Genomic DNA, 20496 nt, shown 5'->3' on the forward strand with positions numbered 1-20496 from the left:
TTCATGTTCAAAAACTTCCCACAGAGTGTTTGTTGGTGCAGGATGCAATGGTACAAAAAAAACTTGCATCCCTTTGGCAAAAAGCTAGAAAACCATTGATTCTGCCAGTGAAAGTGGGAGCTCCATCTGTAGTAATGCTACACAGTTTTTGTATCTGAATTTTTTCAGAGATGAAATATCTCACTTTTGCATAATGTCCTTTCCCCTGGAATGGCCTTTCAAAGGAGTGATTTTCATACTTTCTTTCTTTACTTTAAAGTTACTGATAATCATTCTAACAAACATCTGTAATATCAACTGATTCATCAAGTTGAAGGGAGAAACAACTGCAGTCATCCAATTTTTTTTTTCAGTTGTGAAACAATGTCAGCTGCCACGATTTCAACTCTTCTTGTAACTGTTTTTGCAGAAAGTTGAAGAGAATTTATTGCAGATATTATTTCAGTTTTGTTTTTAAATCCATCAAACAGAGAATCAGCAGCTTCCAAAAAAGCCTCTTTAATCATCTCACCATCCTCAAATGGTTTTTCCTTTTTGCTATTAGCTGAGACACACAATAAAAGGCCACAGTTGAGGCTATCCTTTTCTTTGCGGGCCTAGTGAACACCCTTTGCTGTGTAGTAAGCAAGGTTTTTAAATGTTGCACTTTCTGTTTTCTTAATTCAGACTTAGGTGTAAAGTCATTATCAATTTTAGAATAGAGTGTTCTGATGTGTGTTTCCACATTTCATTTCTTGGCTAAAGCAATGGAAGCTTTGCACAATAAACACACACTTCTCATTCACTTCAGTAAAAAAAAAAAAGTAATCGTGTTCTCATTCATGATGAAAATGATAGCTTTTTGCTTTTTTTTTTTGTTGCCATTGTATCGGAGGCTGAACTGCCACTGCTTGTTGGCTGACTGGTCTCCATTCTAGCCTGGATGCCTGGTCTTTGCTGTGGCTCAGCTGGCTGGTCTGCATTCTGGCCCAGTTGGCTGCTCTGAGGTCTGTTGATGGGCTGCTTTGAGTTCCACTAAGCAAAATGGTAGTGTGACAAGAACACCCCTACCTGGAAAAAGAAGGTTACTAGGTGATCCACGCGGAGTAATATAATTTCAAAAATATTCCAAACAATACTTTATTTGATCACATAGATCATAAGGAGGTTAAACATGAGCACGGTGTACATATGAAAAAATAAATAAAATCATGTTAAAAAGCACTAGGCGTCTTCAGTTTCGGGTCATCTTAGCAAATAGAGTACCATAAGGCAGAGTTATATAGTGGTGATGTAGTTATCCTGGGTTTCCATGGGTTTTCATCTAGTATTCAAATGAACCATGTATTCAGCAGATGTGTTCCCAATATATGTCAGGTATCTCCTGGTATGAAACAGCTGGAACACAGAAATACATAGTATATATATAGAAGTATGAAAACCAAAACACATCCAAAGTTCACCAGACCTCCCTCTACAGTAGTCAATGGATACTACTATTACCTTCTCAATAGTGAAATTAACAGGCCAACTTCTCAAATGTAGGGACTTCCTGGATAGCCACCCCAAGTGAAACAGGGTCCACAGTACCAAATGATTCTGAGGATATATATAGAAAAATAATGATACATATAAAAATCGTGGGCATCAGGTCACCCTGAAAACAAGACACGCATAAAGTGGGTATATTACCATAAATGAAGATCAAGAAGACTTCTGTCGACTTGAAATAAGATCAGGTCCTTGATGCTTTTCCAAGATACATGTAGGGGTGGGAAGCCAGGTAGTCACAATACTATGCAGGCCTGAATTTTTAGACCCAATGTAGGGTTTCCAAAAATTACTCAAAATGAGAAGATTATTGCTCCATATACTATGTATATAGCATGTAACAGGCTGTACAGGCCTGAGTATTTATACCCAATAAAGGGTTTCCAAAAATTACTCAAAATGAGAGGGTTATTGCGGTTTCATGAGGATATGGCTATGTCACAGCACAAACCCTGAATAGGATAGCGTATATATATATATATATATATATATATATGTAGATCGTCCTCAAAAGAGGATTTACAAAAAATTCCCCGAGTACACAGGGTAATTTAGGCCCATATAGCATGCCCTTTTAATACCATAAATGCTCTATAGATCTCAACAGCCGTAAGCTGAAATAACTTGCCACCGGTGGAAGATAAATTTCCCTGAAAGATTGCCGTTTGCGGACCGCTGCAATAGTAGCCTTATGGTAGTTTTCAGAGGGTCAAGGGCCTTCCTAGCAGAGAGCTGTGACACCGCCGTTCCTTCCCGCCTCGTGGGCGCCGCACCCAGTGAAGACGCCGAGCGTAGTGACGTCAATACGTTGACGCGTTTCGTCCGCCAATCACCGCAGACTTCGTTCCAGCTTTGAGTTCCAGCCTGGCTGGCTGGTCCGAGATTTGGCCTGGCTGGTCCAAATTCCAGCCTGGCTGGTCCAAGTTCCGGGCTGGCTGACTGGTCTGAGTTTCAGCCTGGTTGGCTGGATTGAATTTTGGAAATTCTTGTTTCTGCCTTGGCTAAGTTCTGGATTGGCTGGCTGGGTTCTACTTGGCTAGCTGGGCTGAGTTTGGCCTGTCAGAGCAGTATACATTTTTGTTAGTATAATGTAGGGGTGAGGAGTAAGCAACACATAGTTCAGATTTTCAAAAATACAAAGTGCAGGGGTCGGGAGTAACACAAAGTTCAGGAATAAGTTCTGCAAGGCTCATAGGTCAGTAGTAACACAGAGTCAGAAGTAATTAATGCAGAGTTCACAGGTCAGGAGTAATTAATGCAGAGTTCACATGTCAGGAGTAAGCAAAGCAGACTTCAGAGGTTAGGAGTAAGTTATGCATAGTTCACAGGTGAGGAGTAAGTAACACAGAGTTCAGGAATAAGTTCTGCAAGGCTCATAGGTCAGTAGTAACACAGAGTCAGAAGTAATTAATGCAGAGTTCACAGGTCAGGAGTAATTGATGCAGAGTTCACAAGTCAGGAGTAATTGATGCAGAGTTCACAAGTCAGGAGTAATTGATGCAGAGTTCACAAGTCAGGAGTAATTGATGCAGAGGTCACAAGTCAGGAGTAATTGATGCAGAGTTCACAAGTCAGGAGTAAGCAAAGCAGACTTCAGAGGTTAGGAGTAAGTTATGCATAGTTCACAGGTGAGGAGTAAGTAACACGGAGTTCAGACAGTGGCTGTTAGCATGTATTACCCAGTATAGACCCTAACATGCCCCCTGTGCCCAGCTGCCAGTATCCACCATTAAACAACATAGTCTGTCTATTTCTGACGTACAATGCATTTTTTTTAAATTACTGCTGCTCCTCTGAAAAATGATCCACACTTGGATTGATTTTCAGAGGTTTGACAGGTGGTCAAGAAGTGATGTCACCTCCTCACTGCCTGATTTAAACCTTTAATCTCTGTACTACTGCAATTGCATGCATTGCACAGCAATTATAGATTTAAATCTGGTGGTGAGGAGGCAAAATATTGTTTCCTTACCACCTGTCAAACACTCTCAGATAGCTTTTCAGAGGAGCAGCAGTGCCTGCTGCACTTGTGAATGAGGTCATTTGGTGGTGGCACCCTTAGGGCTTGTTCACATGTGAGGTTGGGGGGTGGTAAAATCCTGGCTTTCCCACCCCCAATTTCTACCCCCTTTAGCTGCAGTGGCAGGAGCCAAAGGTGTACACATGCCACATCAGGAATGGTACCCCTTGTCACTTTTGGTGAACGCTACTGCCCGCCATTCGCAACCCATTCAAGTAAATGTGGTCACTCTGCAAGTGCCCCGCAACTGTATGCTTCTGTGGGGTCTAAGGGGTTAAAGCGAGTAGTGAGGAGGTGATACAATGCCCCCTCACTGTCTGATTTAACACCTTGGTTGCTGTACTGCACAGGGTTGCAGGATTCTGGTAGAGCTGCCTCATTCACTTGAAAGGGTCATGCTGGACAGGTGCTACACCCAACAAGCGAAACAGGATGTAACTCCTGCCATGGACACCACAACTGCTATTGTGTTCATATAGCTGATAGTATGCAGCTATATGGGCACGATAGCAGCTTAAAGATGCTATTGTGCCCATACAGCTGCTGTTGTACCCATATACTGTAGATGCTGTTGTGCATCTATATGGGCACAATAGCATTTTTATGCTATTATGCCCATATAGCTTCTGTTGTGTCTATATAGCTTCTGTTGTGTCCATATAGCTGCCATTGAGTCCATACCACTGCTGTCATGCCCATATAGATGCTGTTGTGCCTAAATAGATGCACAATAGCAGCTTTATGGGCACACCTGCAGCTATATGGGCACTACAGCATAAAGATGCTATTGTACCCAGTGTCACATAGCTGCTACTGTGTACATAAAGTGTAAGTCACTGTCACTGACCTTAGCCCTCCTGCAGCACTGATAGCCTCTATATAAATCGCTTTCAGGAATACGAGGCAGTGTGGTGTTAGAATTACTCTATCTGACAGCTGAGCTGGTGCTATAGACAAGGCATGTGTGACTGCCTGATGCCTCCGCGGCAGACGCCAATACATGACTGCATGTAGTTTCTGTGCTTTATTTGCTCCTCTCTTCTGCACTCCTTGGATGATCACTGCTCTGTGACAACAGAAGGTCGGCAAGCCCAGACAATCTACCAGACCCCCAGCCATGATCTACTAGTGGATTGCAGTCCACAGGTTGTTGACCTGGGCCATAGTGAGTAATGGTAATTCAAAGAAGATAACAGACTGTGGTAAATGCTCAAAGCATGATCTCCGAGTACTGAGGTGTAAAGGTGTTTGCAAACAGTGTCTCTAGAGTGTTGTCAGAAGGAGGTTGGGCATCCGCCAAATCCCCAATCCCATGGATAGCAGGACCTCCTGGGAACAGGGTTCTTGCTCAGACTCTTGGCTGTTTGCTGAGAAGTGCAGATTTACCTCTTGATGGCCTACCAACACAGCAAGCAGAGAAGACTGTGGCGATTGGCATTACCACTGTGCTGAATTGGTATGCATAGTCCCACAGTAGTAGCCAGCAACCTGTCTCTTGAAGAGATTGGCAGTCCCCCTGTGTTAAGCTCTGAATCCTGCCCCAAGAGAGTGAGATAGTTTGTTGCTGTAGTCTACATCTGATCTCCCAGCAGCCTTCTGGTTTCCCAGCTCTCTAGTAGTTGGCTATAGGAATACAGGTTCCAGGATCCTCTTCTGTCAGAAGAACTGGATCCACTTTGCAAACAGGAAGTGTTGTAGCAGTCCAGCACTGGGCACTATGGGGGAAAAGAATTAATCAGTTTCATCTGTAAATGTCCCTGAATGGCATAATGATATAGCCAGCACCTGGCTACAGATGGAAGTGGGATAGGCTTCCCTGAAGAGATGAGTTTTCGGGGATCACCTCTAGGAGTAGGAAATGGTTGGACAGATGGTAGTAGAGAGTTCCAGATGTTGGGAGATAGAGAGTAGGAGGTCTTCAGAGGAGCAGAGATTATTTTGAGTTTGGGTAATATTTTGAGACAAGATTAGTGATGTAATGTAGCTTGGGGAAGAATTGTGACTTTGTAAATTGTTAGTATGTTGAATTTTATTTGTTGGGTAAACGGAAGCCAGTGGAGGGATTGGCAGGGAGGGGTGTAGCATTTTTTTCAACTTGTCTGAATTTATCTCCAGCATACTGGTGGATAGGAGCTTTCCTGAAAGAACTACAGACATCAGATGATTGTTGCTTGACCTGGTGGAAAACAGTCTTTCAGAACATGCACAACTCATTTGGGTACCTTTACAACATGACAGCATACCATCTGCTTGGTTGTCATGGGTTATAGCATATTTATGCTAATTGGCCTGCTTCCTCTAAGTGCTTTTTGTAATTTAATTACAGGAAACATTATCATGATATTCACTAACACATAGGATAAAAATAAACTGTTAGTGAATATATGCTCTGTTTGAAGATAATTACTGTTCTGATGGTTCACCAGATAAAATGAACTGTTCTGTAAAGAAAGTAAAGAAATGGAAGCTGAAAATTTGAGATCTATAGAGCGACCCACGCATATCTGTTAAGTGAAGCAATTAATGTATTCACAGCGAGAGCGAGCAAAGCTTTATTTGTTCAAACAATGGCTTTGCAAGGCATTCTGCAATGTCTATACTGAACTGATTCTTCATGGATAATAATTAAATTTATCCCGTTAAACACAACAAATTATTGCAAAAATAGATGAAAGGGTGGACTTGAAATATGATGCAAAAAAATGACAATTTGGCGAAGGCTGCACTAACTATAGTTAGGTTAGTTGTTCTAACCATAACTAATATTGGGCTTAATGAGAAACATAAATAAACATATATAAAAACCATATAATCAAATCTGAAAGTTTAGATTGTGGATATCAGCTGGCATCTGAAAGCTTTTGATAGCTACAGTATATAAGCAAGAAATGCAATTTTTATTTAGGGTACTATTTAGTGTAAGGGGCCAACATGTCATTGGGCAGCTGCAACAGGTGTAGTCTCACACAAAATAAAAAGAAAATGCCTGAAGCTATGGGAATCATAAATAAACTACAGTTGCAAGAAAAAGTATGTGAACCCCTTGGGATTGCGTGGAGTTTTGCATGAATTGGGCATAAAATGTGCTCTGAACGTCACCTAAGTCACAATAGAAGAACACAGTCTGCTGAACATAATACTACACAAACATTAGATGTTGCCATGGTTTAATTGCACATAACATGTAAACATTCACAGTGCAGGGAGGAAAAAGTATGTGAACCTTTGGACTTAATAACTGGTTGACCCTCCTTTGGCAGCAATAACCTCAACCAAACGTTTCCTGTAGTTGCAGATCAGACCTGCACAATGATCTGGAGTAATTTTGGACCACTCCTCTTCACAAAACTGTTTCAGTGTAGCAATATTCTTGGGATGTCTGGTGTGAATCGCTCTCTTAAGGTCATGCCACAGCATTTCAATCGGGTTGAGGTCAGGAACCTGACTGGGCCACTCCAGAAGGCGTATTCTGTGCTGTTGCAGCCATTGTTTTGTTGAATTACTTGTATGCTTTGGGTCATTGTCCTATTGCATCACCCATCCTCTGCGGAGCTTCAGTTGGCAGACAGATGGTCGTACGTTTTCCTGCAAAATGTCTTGATAAACTCTGGAATTAATTTTCCCATCAATGACAACAATCCGTGCAAGCCCTGAGGCAGCAAAGCAGCCCCAAACCATGATGCTCCCTCCGCCATGTTTTACAGGGATGTTTTGATGTTGGTGTGCTGTGCCTTTTTTTCTCCACACATAGTGTTGTGTGTTCTTCCCAAACAACTCAATCTTGATTTCATCTGTCCACAGTATATTTTGCCAGTAGTGCTGTGGAACATCCAGGTGCTCTTTTGCAAACTTCAAACGTGCTGCAATATTCTTTTTGGACAGCAATGGCTTCCTCCGTGGTGTCTTCCCATGTACTCCATTCTTGTTTAATGTTTTCCTTATTGTAGATGTGTCAACAAAAATGTTAGCATGTGCCAAAGATTTCTGTAGGTGTTTAGCTGACACTTTGGGATTCTTCTTTACCTCATGCAGCATTCTGCGCTGTGCTCTTGCAGTCATTTTTACAGGATGACCACACCTAGGGAGAGTAGCAACAGTGCTAAACTTTCTCCATTTGTAGACAGTCTGTCTTACCGTGGACACATGAACATCAAGGCTTTTGGAGATACTTTGTAACCCTTTCCAGCTTCATGCAAGTCAACAATTCTTGACCGTAGGTCTTCTGAGAGCTCTTTTCTGCGAGGCATGGTTCACATCAGACAGTGCTTCTTGAAACCAGTAAACCCAAAACAGGTGTGTGTTTTTTAAGGGCAGGACAGCTATCAGCAACACATCCAATATCATCACACTAATTGGAGTCAAGGTTGGCTCACTCCTGGCTCCAATTAGCTCTGGGAGAAGTCATTAAGCCTCACATACTTTTTCCTCCCTGCACTGTGAATGTTTACATGTTATGTGCAATTAAACCATGGCAACATCTAATGTTTGTGTAGTATTATGTTCAGCAGACTGTGTTCTTCTATTGTTGTGACTTAGATGACGTTCAGAGCACATTTTATGCCCAATTCATGCAAAACTCCACGTAATCCCAAGGGGTTCACATACTTTTTCTTGCAACTGTAGATTGTAACAACTTAACGTTGACCTTTCCCCTTTCACTAAAAATCCCACCAACTTACAGCTCAGCATGCTGACATGAAATCATCTAACATTAATTAAACAAACATTTTTTGCTTTTACTTACAATTACAGTTTTTCAACTTCCTGATTAAGTGAGGCACTGGTGATGTAACCTGAGTCTCACAAATGCATTCTGGGAAGTCTACATAACCAGGACCTCACTTCTTAGATGATGTGCATGTTCCAGGAGGCAGACCCGGAGTTCCAGGCAGAGTTTCAGAAAGTAAAAGGGAATGGCCACCATGAGAGGAATGGGAAGGGACAGGAAAATAAGGTATGTAAAGAATAAAAAGCCTGAAATTATGTACAAATATCTGTTTGGAGTGGGAGAGGTGCTTACCAATTCACAGCACCATCCTCTATTTCCTGCACTGACCTTTGGCACCCACCCCCTCTCTAGTATAAACAAACACTGCTGCAGCAGAGACACAGAAGGAGGTTTGGCTTACCTTCTCCTTCTCCCTGAACTCATTTATTCCCACCTACTGCTCCCAGGGAGCAGGAAGGGAAAAGTAACAAAGCAGTGCAGAGGAGGGCTGTTTGCTCTACAAGATAGTCTCTTAGCATTGTATTTTGTACTCTGTATCAATACTGATATTTGAACTTTGCACCAATTACTTAGGACCCCTGAATTATGTAGTAAGTGACACAGAGGTCAATAGTAAATTACACAGACTTCAGAAGTCAGTAGTAAGTAATGCAGATTTAAGGAGTTAGGAGTAAGTGATGCAGAGTTCAGGGGTCAGTAGTAAGTAATGAAAAGTTCAGGGGTCAGTAGAAAGTGATGAAACGTTCAGAGGTCAGTAGTAAGTGATGAAAAGTTCAGGGGTCAGTAGTAAGTGGTACATACAGTGCTCAGCATAAATGAGTACACCCCAACAGATTTGTAAGAAAACCTTTCCTTTCAGAGTCAACATTTTCTATGGGACTTCTCATTTCATGCTGTCAGCAATGGCACCACATGGAAAAGAAATGTAACAAGGCCTAAGAAAGAAAATAATTTATTTACACAAAAGTTGTCAGGAAGATGCTCACCATTGTGCGGCTGAAGTCTCTAGGCTTAGTCATGAGCATTTGCGTTCGCGCATGTGCGAACCCGCGACTGCCCGTTAATGTTGGTGCCAATTAGTCTATTTAAACCCAGCAGCACTATTAGCCTGTGCTGTCTGATCTGCAGCTCCCCTCCTGTATTCCTGTGCCTGTTCCTGTGAGCGATACCTGTGAATTACTTGCTTCTTGGACTCTGCCTTCTGTCTCTGCTTGATCTGCTCCCACTATTACTGACCTTGACCTGTGACCCCGACTATTCTTCTGCCTGCTGTTTCTGCCTGATCCGTTCATCTGTTACTGACCCGCCCTGTCTGACTCTGCATACAGTGTGTTACACTGCTCTGCAACCAACCTGTCGTGCTGTGTCATCTGCCTGCTACCAGCCTGCCCCACTGTGACATCTGCCCCTGCTGCCAGCCTGCTCTGCCACCAGCCTGTCCAGCCATGATGTCTGCCTGCTACCAGCCTGCTCTGCTGCCAGCCGGTCCAGCTGTCCCATCTGCCACTAAAGTGCCTGCAATTCCTGCACAGACTACATGACTGACAAGGCACTCATACCCCACCGTGCTCTTGTGGTTGTTGTTCCACCTTCAGTGGCCCCCCGAGCCAGAGCTGCACAAAGGGCCTTCCTCTTCAGTCAGGCTCACAAGCAAGGTACATGACAAAAGTGAATGCTACAAGAGGATCAGCAAAGCTTTACTTATCAGTCAGAAAACTGTAGTAAAAGTGATACAAAACTTTAACAAAGATGGAACTGCAACCATCTCACTGAGATGTCCAGGCTGTCCATGGAAGTTAACACCTTGACAGGAGCGTCTTCTGATGAGAGGAATTGATGAAAATCCTTATGCAATTTCACAGCAGTTAGCTAAAGATGTAGAAAACCAAACTAGGGTGATTGTTTCCCATGACATAATATGGCGTACACCGAAGTGAAATGGTATGCATGGGTGTCGTCCATGAAGGAAGCTTCTCCTAAAGCGCATGCACAAAAAAGCCTGCCTACAATTTGCCAGGGTCCAATCTGAAAAAGAAGAAGACTACTTGGACTCTGTACTCTGAAATGATGCGAACAAGATAAATGTTTTTGGAACTGATGGCTTCAAAACTGTATGGTGACGCAAAGGTGAGGAGTGCAAAGAAAAATGCATGGTGTCTGCAGTGAAACATGGTGGTGGCAAAGTCCTTTTGTGGGGCTGCAGGAGTGCTGCTGGTGTCGGGAAGCTGCATTTCAATGATGGTGTCATGAATTCACAGATGTATGGCTCTATATTGAAAGAGAAGATGCTACCATCATTCCATGTCTTTGGTCGTCGTGCACTTTTCCTACATGACAATGATCCAAAACACACATTTAAGACGACTGTTGCTTTTCTGAAGAAGAACAGAGTAAAAGTGATTCAGTGGCCAAGTATGTCTCCTGATCTGAACCCAATCTATGGAGAATTCTAAAGGGACAAATGGAGCATCACTCTCCATCCAGCATCCAGGCTCTAAAAGAGGTCGTTCTTAAAGAATGGAAAAAGATATATGTTGCAATATGTCGCCAACTTGTCAGGAGTAAGTGATGCAGAGTTCAGGGTCAGTAGTAACACAGAGTTCAAGGATCAGGAGTATGTGGTGAGTTCAGAGGTCAGTAATGACTCAGGGCTCAGTAGCAAGTGATGCAGAGTTCAGAGGTCATAAATGACTCAGGGGTCAGTAGTGACACAGAGATCAGAGGTCATTAGTAAGTGATGTAGAGTTCAAGAGTCAGTAGTAAGTGAAGGGGTCAATAGTAAGTGATGCAGAGTTCAGGAGTCAGCAGTGATATAGAGTTCAGGGATCAGCAGTAAGTGATGCAGAGTTCAGAGGTCAGTAATGACTCAGAGGTCAGTAGTAAATGACACAAAGTTGAGAGATCAGGGGTCAGTAGTAAGTAGGTCATCCACTACTAACCCGTAAACATGTGCCCTAATGTCTAATGTTGGATCCTGGCCCATTCAATGTACCTCCACAAATACTGTGCTGTACATTCCCTATTCAATACTGTCTCATTTTATACTATGTAAGTCAACTCACTTTTTGAAGTGGCTCACTGCAACTTACTGTCTTCCCCTGACCCGTGGCCAAAAAATCTGTTTTATTCAATTGCAAGAGTAGGGCTTCTTTTGCATGGGGCGGAATCAGCTTTGCTCAGCAGGGAATCTATCTGCTGATCCCCTTCTGAGTAGAGCTGGCTCAGAGTAGGATGACAGGTCTATGTCTGCTCAGTTTATGCAGAGTGGACACGGAAGCAGCCTGCCACACACATCCTGCCCTGCTCTATGGCTGGTCAGGACCGGCTGACCATTTACACCAGACTGCCCTGAGATCCAATCCACCTAGAGGGGGACGTAATCTCTTCCATTTTTTTTTAAACAGACCAGATTGAATTAGAGGTAGGTGGTTGTAAACAGGCACAAGTCAGTTTACACCTGCAGGTCTATAGGGATACATGGACCAATGTTCTATGTCAATGCTATGCCTTCAGCAGTAAAATGATCCTGTGGACAGGATAGTTTTAGATGGACTTTAGGTGAGTGACAAACAAATTAAAGGGTAACTTCAGCTAATAATATTTAAGCAGTTACATCATCAGTTTTTTTCTCTTTTCTAAAAAGATTTCAACCACATGAATGAAAGTAACTGCTGTAACCACCCTTGCTAATATTATATGGTTTTCTCCAGTGCCTCCAACAGACACATTTGCTGTGAAGCCTAAACACCAAACTCCAGGACATTTTAAAATAATCCATTTGCAGTGGGACTGCACCACACTGCAAGGGATGACGACTAATTTTATTTTGGGAAGAGGAGAAACCATTTTACTTACCTGACCATCTGCTCCTCCACACTTTGGACTGTCCCTCAGCATCATAACATACAACGCAGGGCTATAGACCCTGCTTTGGTCATGATGACATCAGGACCCTAAATCGCTGGAGTGTATGGGAGAAGAAGCTGCAGGGACCAGTCTGGCTGCTAGGTGGAGCTAGGTAATTAAATCTACTCTTTTGTTTCCTGCAAGTCTTTTTTTTTTTTTTTGGTTGACCAGAGTTTTACTTTAATGTATTTGGAAAACAGATCTGCTGGCAGAATCAGCAGAAGTGTTAAATATTAAAGTCTCTACTGAATCCCAGTGCTTGCTAGTCTGAGATCTCTGACAGTTAACAATTTTTTTTTAAATTAAAAAAGGGCTCTGGGGTGTAAAAAATGGAGGATGCCACCATGCCTTATCTCTTTTTACATTGCTAATTAAGTTTTCACTTACCTTTCATGATTTGCATCAACACATTTATGCTGTTTGCTCACCTTGCTCATCAATGTCACTTGCTAGAGATGTTTGAATAACAACCAAGTGCTTCTCTGGCAATGACAATGTCTTTGTTTGCCTGCTGCTCTACATGGTGTGAACCAAATTGTTTAATTACATAGCGGTGTGTGTTTCTAGTGATACGGGACTGTGATGTTCTTGCCAGCAAAGTACATAAACAATACAGTCAGCATCATGTGAAGTGGCTAATTCTATCTCATCTGTGCTTTACTACGAAGAATTTCTTAAATTCACATTTCTGTTGAATAATCATTTGATGGTTCTATGTACAGTATGCACTTGTATTTATGCAGTAGCAGTTTAAGGAGAACCAAGAAAAAGATATGGAAGATCCCATTCCTGATACTGTTAAAGTTACAAGCTTTGAATGAGTCATTGAACCAGAACAAATGGGCAGGTTAGGAGTTTTGACTTCACTGTCTGCATAGTTGTTCCTCTTCCATGACTTACAAACTAGTAAAATAAAGATGACCACCATGGTTGTTACATCTTCAAAGTTAAAGTTGGGACACATTTTTAAAAAAATGCAGTACAAATATGTAATACATGCACATTTTCTCATGTTGTATTCCGTCAAAAACACTCCAAGTACAGAAAATTACCGGATGACCCTGCCAAAAAAACAACATTAAAGAGAGGGCACACTGATCTAGAGCATTACCATAACACAAGTTTATTAGTTGTACATAACACAGTTGCTATACCCACAAGCGCATGACATGCACAAGCAAAATTTATAGAGTTAGGACATTTGCATTTCTCGATACGCATGTGCATTTCATGCGTTTGTGAGTATATCACCTGTTTTTCATACATCTAATAAAATTGTGTTGTAGCAATGTGCTAGGTCGGTACGCCCTCTCTTTATTGTTGTTTTCTAGTACATGAAAGGATATCCATAGTCCTGAGGGGGCAACAAGACGCTTTGCGCTACACCTTTAAGCCAGTCAAGTAGAGAATTCTTCAAATTATTAAGCATCACTCTCAAGCACAGGTGGTTACTTTTTGACCCTGTCATAAATCCAGTGTGCTCCTTTCTGTTGTTGGTAATGCTGCTATTGCTGTATTGAAATCTCCAACAATATTAGGGATTCTCTTCTGCTGAGCTACAGAATTTTGCCTATCCCTGTCCCTCTCCATATGCACAGATTGATTTACTTCTCAGCAAAACAATGCCTCAACTCCCAAGAACCTGATCACACCATGTGTAGGGAAAGAGCTCTTGGGAGATGTAGTTCTGGAAGGCATACCTGAGTCAATTGAAACTGCAATTGTGCACCCTGTAGACCCCTGCCCCCAAAAGCTTTTCCTGCAAAAAATTTAGAAGCCTGGTGATGATGTCACTATGAATAACAACAGCTGTTTTTAACCACAGGAAAATGGCTAAATAAAAAATATAGAGAAGATGATGATTTCAGTCCTTTATTGTTCATTCTTCACATTGTTAAAGTGGACCTTCACCCATGAGAGTAGCTTTTTCTATACCAGTTCTTCCTTCTCTCTTTTTCATATTTGAAAAACTTTTCCACTTTCTAAAAAATGATTATTACTTGTTTTAGTGCTGCAGGACAGCACTTCTTGCTCTCTCCTATAGGCTACAATGACGTAAGGAACCCCGCTATCTCCTGGGATATCCATGTCACACCCCAAGAATGCAGTGTTTTGATGCAAGACTCCAGGACCTGGCTGAGACCTGTGGCACATCTGGCCAGCGTGGGGAGATTATGTACATTGCGCAGGTGTCTGCAAGGCACCAGATACCAGAAGTACAAACGGCAACTGCCCCAACCTATAACTGGCCTTTGCAGCAAGGAGCACATGGAAGGGTGATGCATGTCAAGCAACAACAAAGCTCAACTTACCAGCCAGCCTGCAAAAAAAACTAATTGTCCTGTCTAATAGTTCATATTAAAAACATGGGTTGGTTTTATTGATTTTTCCAATACATCCTAGATACTCAATGGATTGAGAACTGGGAGGCCAACTCAACACCTCAAACTTGTTGTTTCCCTCAAACCATTACTGAACCATTTTTGCAGTGTTCCAGGATACCCATATGCATAAAACATTTGTAGATAGAGTTCAGCAGGAAAAGTGAAAAGTCCTCATATGTAAACTCCAGGGTGAATTCTTGTTGATCTCCAAACACTTTGTGCAGCACCTCTATAACATTGACGAATCTCTAGGAGAACAAATAAACATAGCAGAAGGCATGATCTGAGTGTAAATAAAGTACATTTATTAACCGCTCTCCCGCTGCCCTGGAGCAGAAATATTGCTACAGGGCAGCATGGGCGTGCAAAATCACGTATAGATACATGATTTTACATTTTTGCGAGCTGCGCGCGTCCTGCCCGCGCCACTGTTCGCAGCCTCGGCTGTCAATCACCAAGTCCCTGGTGGAGATTACTCGCCGGCACCAGATGGTCGCTGAGTATTACTGACGGGGGGAGAGAACTGTATGTAAACAATACAGTTCTCTCCCTTGTCAGCTCCAGCACACTGCTTTGTATAGCTCTATATAGCAGAGCCATACAAAGCAGTGTGCTTACAGTTGAAAGCAAAGATACAGCTTACTGTGAAACAGCACACAGTTAACCCTTTGATCGCCCCACATGTTAACCCCTTCCTGCCTAGTGTCATTAGTACAGTGTCAGTGCTTTTTATTAGCACTGATCACTGTATTGGTGTCGCATGGGATGTCAGTGACACCAAGCCAGTTCCCCCCCCCCAGTGTTAGAATGCTCGCTGCAGTACCGAAGTCCTGCTATAATTCACTGATCGCCTCCATTGCTAGTAAAAAAAAATTCCAGTATCTATACCGCCATTTGTAAATGCTAAAACTTTCACGTAAGCCAATTCATTTTCATGTATTAGAATTTTTTTTAGCAAAGACATGTAGCAGAATACATTTTGGCCTAAATTTATGACAAAATTTGATTTTTGTAATTTTTTACTGGACATGTTTAATAGCAAAAAGTCAAAACTATTGTTTTTTTTTCTCATAATTGTCGGACTTTTTTTTTTTATAGCGCAAAAAATGAAAAACGGACAGGTGATCAAATACCACCAAAAGGAAGCTCTATTCGTGGGAAAAAAAGGAAGTAAATTTAATTTGGGTGCTGCGTTGCATGACCACGCAATTGTCAAAGTAACGCCAGGAAGGGGGTAAATCCTCTGGAGGGAAAGCGGTTAATAAAAAGAGCAAATTGGGAACTCACATATAACCAGTAAAGGTGGCAGAATAAGGTGCGTATCAAAGAATCCTGGATTGCAGCTCAATATTATCCACATCAAGTGTGTCTTGTCCCAAAATTCCCAGTTTGGCAGAGATTTTGATAGTAAATCCAGATGCTGGTGTAATCAGAAAGCAGGAAGTAGCCGGTGAGGTTGGTGGAGTGCTCAGCATACCGGAAGTGACATCACTTCCCGAAACATCATATGGGGGGCATGGTAACATGTTTCATGGCTGTCCAGCCTCTTATTCAAGCCAGATGGGAATTTTTGGGACAGGACACACCTGATTCAAATACTATTCAGCTGCGGATCTGGACTTTTTTCTATGCACTGATTATTCCACCAATCTATGAGTTGCCTACAGTATGTGTGTTTACCATGCCTTTATATGCTGAACTTAGTCTGGACCCTTCTGGTATTGTCTTGTAGCCTTATAGGTATACCCAGCTGACATCCCTGAACATTTTATCCTGAACTGGAATTTGGCTTACTACTGTGCTGAGATCTACACCACTTGATTTTGATCATAGTGAACCTTTATTGGCAATATGTGAGTTGCCAATTTGCTGTTTTTATTAATGAAAGTACCTTATTTACTACATTCTATCTTTATTTAACAATGTTTAGGTAAGTGGTACATGTCAAAGTAAGATCCGCATGGACCAAGGTTTCCCAGTAGAATATTGTCCAAAGCATCACACTGCCGCAGGTGGCTTTCCTACTTCCCATACCGCATCCTGGTGTCATCTCTTCCCAAAGTAAGCAACTCACCCGCACCCGGTCATCTCTTCACCAGGCAAGTGACACATATGCAGCCCCATACACAACAAACTATGATGCCTATTATTTTGCTTTCAAGTCATCAACTTCAAGGACAACATGATTACTTGCTGGCTAATACTATCAGGGGCAGCACAGTGGCTAAATGGTTAGCACTTCCGCCTGGCAGTACTAGGGTTGTTGGTTCGAATCCCAGCCACGGCACCACCTGCCTGGAGTTTCAATGTTCTCCTGTGCCTGCGTGGGTTTCCTCCAGGTACTCTGGTTTCCTCCAACACTCCAAAGACATGCTGGTAGGTTAATTGGATCCTGTCTAAATTGTCCCTAGTATGTGTATGTTTGAATGTAAGTTAGGGACCTTAGATTGTACACCCCTTGAGGGTTAGGGACTGATGTGAATGTACAATATATATATGTGTAAAGCGCTGCGTAAATTGACGGCGTTATATAAGTACCTGAAATAAATAAATACGGTATCTCTTTAAACCAGTAGTAAAGTCATCTTGTTAAAAGCAGAAAATGGGCCTCTATATAGGTTTAAATCCCAATGTAATAGTATGTGTTGCATTTTAGTACTTTGCCACTTACCTACAAGTGGAGCCTTCCAGCATTGCACACAACTGACCCTGGTACCCTGCGGCTTCCATCTTCACCCCCTCATCCTTCTGGGTTTGGTATCCTCCACCGTTTGAATGGCTACAATGTCATGACGTCACATCGCTGCAGCACACAGAGCGGGCCCTTCAACCAGTGGGTTGAACAAACAAACAAACTCGATTCTCCGATCCACACATTCAAGGTGGATGGGTAAATCGTCCTAGCTGTGTCTTTGCATTCTAGGTCTGCTCTGTGACAGCTGCCAGTTATTGGCAGTACTTTCCTCACACTGTGACAGCATGAGGAAAGTGCTGCCGATAACCAGCAACTATATTTACTCTGTGATCTGCTGTGTCATTGGACACAGCTTATCACGTGGTAAAAGGCCACTGTGATTGGCCTTTTACCTCATCATGGGATCAGCTGTCTCCATAGGACACAGTTATCACGGAGATCGTCGGGTGTGCGTCACGGAGGGTGCGTTCTGGGAGTACATCATATGACACCCCCCCAGAACTGGACAACTGCGCTGTAGCCATCATTTGGCTATAGCTCAGTAAGGATGTGGTTAAATTACACACAGGGGGACTCTATTTAGGCCTGGTTCACATATATGCGGGCCGCGTTTTGCGTTTCGATTGAATGGGCTCCTGTGCCCCGTGACACGCAGGCAAGAAGTCCCTGCACTTCTTCTGAAAACCTCAGTTCCCAGTACTGTTGCGTTTTTCAGTGCGGGCGGCGTGCCATTAGAACTAATGGCACCCGTCCACGGGTTCGCATTCCTCTGTGCGGGTGGTGCAGCTGCACAGATTTTCGTGCGGATCCGCAGCGGCACTACCCGCACAGATGTGAACCTAGCATTATTAATTAGGTGACTTTTGAAGGCAATTGGTTCCAATAGATTTTAGTTAGGGGTATCAGAGTAAAGGGGGATGAATACAAATGCACACCACACTTTTCAGATATTTATTTGTAAAAAATAATGTTAAAACCATTTAGCATTTTCCTTCCACTTCACAATTATGTGCCACTTTGTGTTGGTCTATCACATAAAATCCCAATAAAATACATTTAATTTTTTTGGTTGTAACATGACAAAATGTGGAAAATTTCAAGGGGCATGAGTACTGTTTCAAGGCACTGTATATCCCACTGACTTTCAGATACCATTGTATCAAGATAATCAATGTTATTCACTTACCCTGTCAGTGATCTTAGTTTCATGAATGATTGAATGCAACAAACACCTATAAGAAGGTGAAAACAGTATTCTGTCAAAAAAATGGCAGTTGTCTATGATACACATTGTTTTACCATACTAAATGTTATTAAGTTAGGGTTCGTTCAGGCATGCAGCAGCCCTGGCTGCCTCTATGAATTGCGTTCCATGGTGGCACATGTGAATGAGTCCTTAGGGTTTACATTTACTTTAAGTAAAATTTGAGTATATGTCCACTTTATAGTACCTGTTCACTGTTGTTCCCTCTAATATATTGCAGTATTAAACCTCTCTGTGGTAGCTGTTAGCTCTTTGCAAGCACATGATAGCATTACAATCATATCAACAAATTATTTGGCACATAGTAAACTACGGCATTTATCTTGTATATATACAATAAACCTCTTTATTGTTTAATACTCCTCAGGCATGAGGCATTATAAAAGAAGTGTTCTTCCTACATCTGGGGACTTATTAAGAAACGTGTATTAAAACAATGATTTCATTGTCCTGAATTGGATGTCTCTCTTGGGCTCTTCAGTGTTGGTCTAGTTAGAACAATATTAGAGAACTGGAGATTTTGTGAACGCTCAAGTTATAAAGAGGAACTGAAGGGCAGGTATCTAGTGGGAGTATAAAGAAAATTAATATGGTTGGTATGATTCTCAGTGCTGCTACACTTTTTAAGGCTTTCAGAGGGGGCTCTGCAAAAACTGTCCACTATTTTTTCAGGAGCACAGCTGTCCTTTGCTTCAGAAAAATTACATAGAAAACATGCTATTCATTGATTTATTTTTTCAGTGACTCCATACCTTAGAACAGGGGTCTCAAAACAAAAGGCTGGTTTACTGTCCTTAAGGCTTTAGTGGAGCCAGACTAGAGTAGAAAATGTCCTGGCATCAGGGGGAACAAACAATGCCCCATCCTTGGTATTGGGGGAGGAATAGTATCCCATTGTTGGTGTCAGTGGGAGGACTAGTGCCCCATCATTAGTGTCAATTGGAGGAATTGTGCCCCATTATTGGTGTCAGTGAAAGGCATAGTACCCAATCTTTGGTGTCAGGGGCAGGAATTATACCCCATTGTTGATGTCAGTGGGAGGAATACTTCCTCCTATCACTGGGAGGAATAGTGTCCCAAGGAACAGATAAAGGCAAGAAAAAGGCCACATCTGGCCCTCCAACTGTAGTCTGGAGACCTCTGCCTTAGAGACTCAATCACTGTACCTGTGATTGCTATTTAAGTTCTTTTAAGCTGTTCTGGTGGGGTATTTATGGGTGCAGCAGTCATTCAGGTTATACTGGTGTTCTTTTGGCTCAAAGAACTGCAATTATGACCTTGATTTTAGGGCCACTGGCTGCTGAAATTCCGTAATACAGCATGACAGTAAAATGGAGAAGCATTGTAATTTATTGGATGAGATCCACCCTGTCCGGTAATGTAAGCAAGAACAAAATGGGAGTCCCACTGTTGTTTAAATGGTTTAATAGCATGTGAGACTGAACCAATTAAAAAGGGAATACAATCAATCTTTATAAGCTCAACTCCAGGTAAACATCTAAATACACAGATTAAATCTATACAGTATAAGGGATATGATAAAAAAATAAAAAAACACGAGCGCTAGGTAAACAAGCCGCTAGCATTAAGGTGAAACCTCAGACCCTTTAGATAAATATGTAATACAGAAATGCAGCACTGAGAACAGATATTTAAAGTGAAAAAAAATAATTATAAATATATATATAAAAGTGAAGGCGCTAAGGAGCACTTTAAGTGGTACAATGTAGTGGTATCGTCTAATTATGACGTATTGATATGGTGAACATAAAGTGAATGATTAAAGTGACATTCAGTGATCAATGCATAACATAATCAAGTCCAAATGCAAAAGATGATAAATAAATATAAGTGAAATCCGTGACTCGGTGGCTGGAAGCTTTTGTATAATATTGCACTAACCAGAAACGCAATAAATTAGCGCATTTGTGTATATAAATCCCCTCATAGTCATCTGGATCCGAATGG

The 20496-nt window shown here is 42.0% G+C and overlaps 1 long non-coding RNA gene across 1 annotated transcript; it reads right to left on the bottom strand.

The window, feature by feature from the left end:
- Positions 1–1103: 1103 nt before the first annotated feature.
- On the bottom strand, positions 1104–1596 carry LOC149440931 (uncharacterized). Its single transcript, XR_016307466.1, has 2 exons — positions 1483–1596; positions 1104–1377 (listed from the first exon to the last, which is right to left on the bottom strand). It is a non-coding gene; the product is annotated as an uncharacterized LOC149440931 (long non-coding RNA).
- Positions 1597–20496: the final 18900 nt, after the last annotated feature.

The sequence above is a fragment of the Staurois parvus genome, unplaced genomic scaffold, assembly GCF_062004578.1.
Source record: "Staurois parvus isolate SC_StPar_1 unplaced genomic scaffold, SC_StPar_1.0 ptg001045l, whole genome shotgun sequence".
Classification (NCBI taxonomy): domain Eukaryota; kingdom Metazoa; phylum Chordata; class Amphibia; order Anura; family Ranidae; genus Staurois; species Staurois parvus.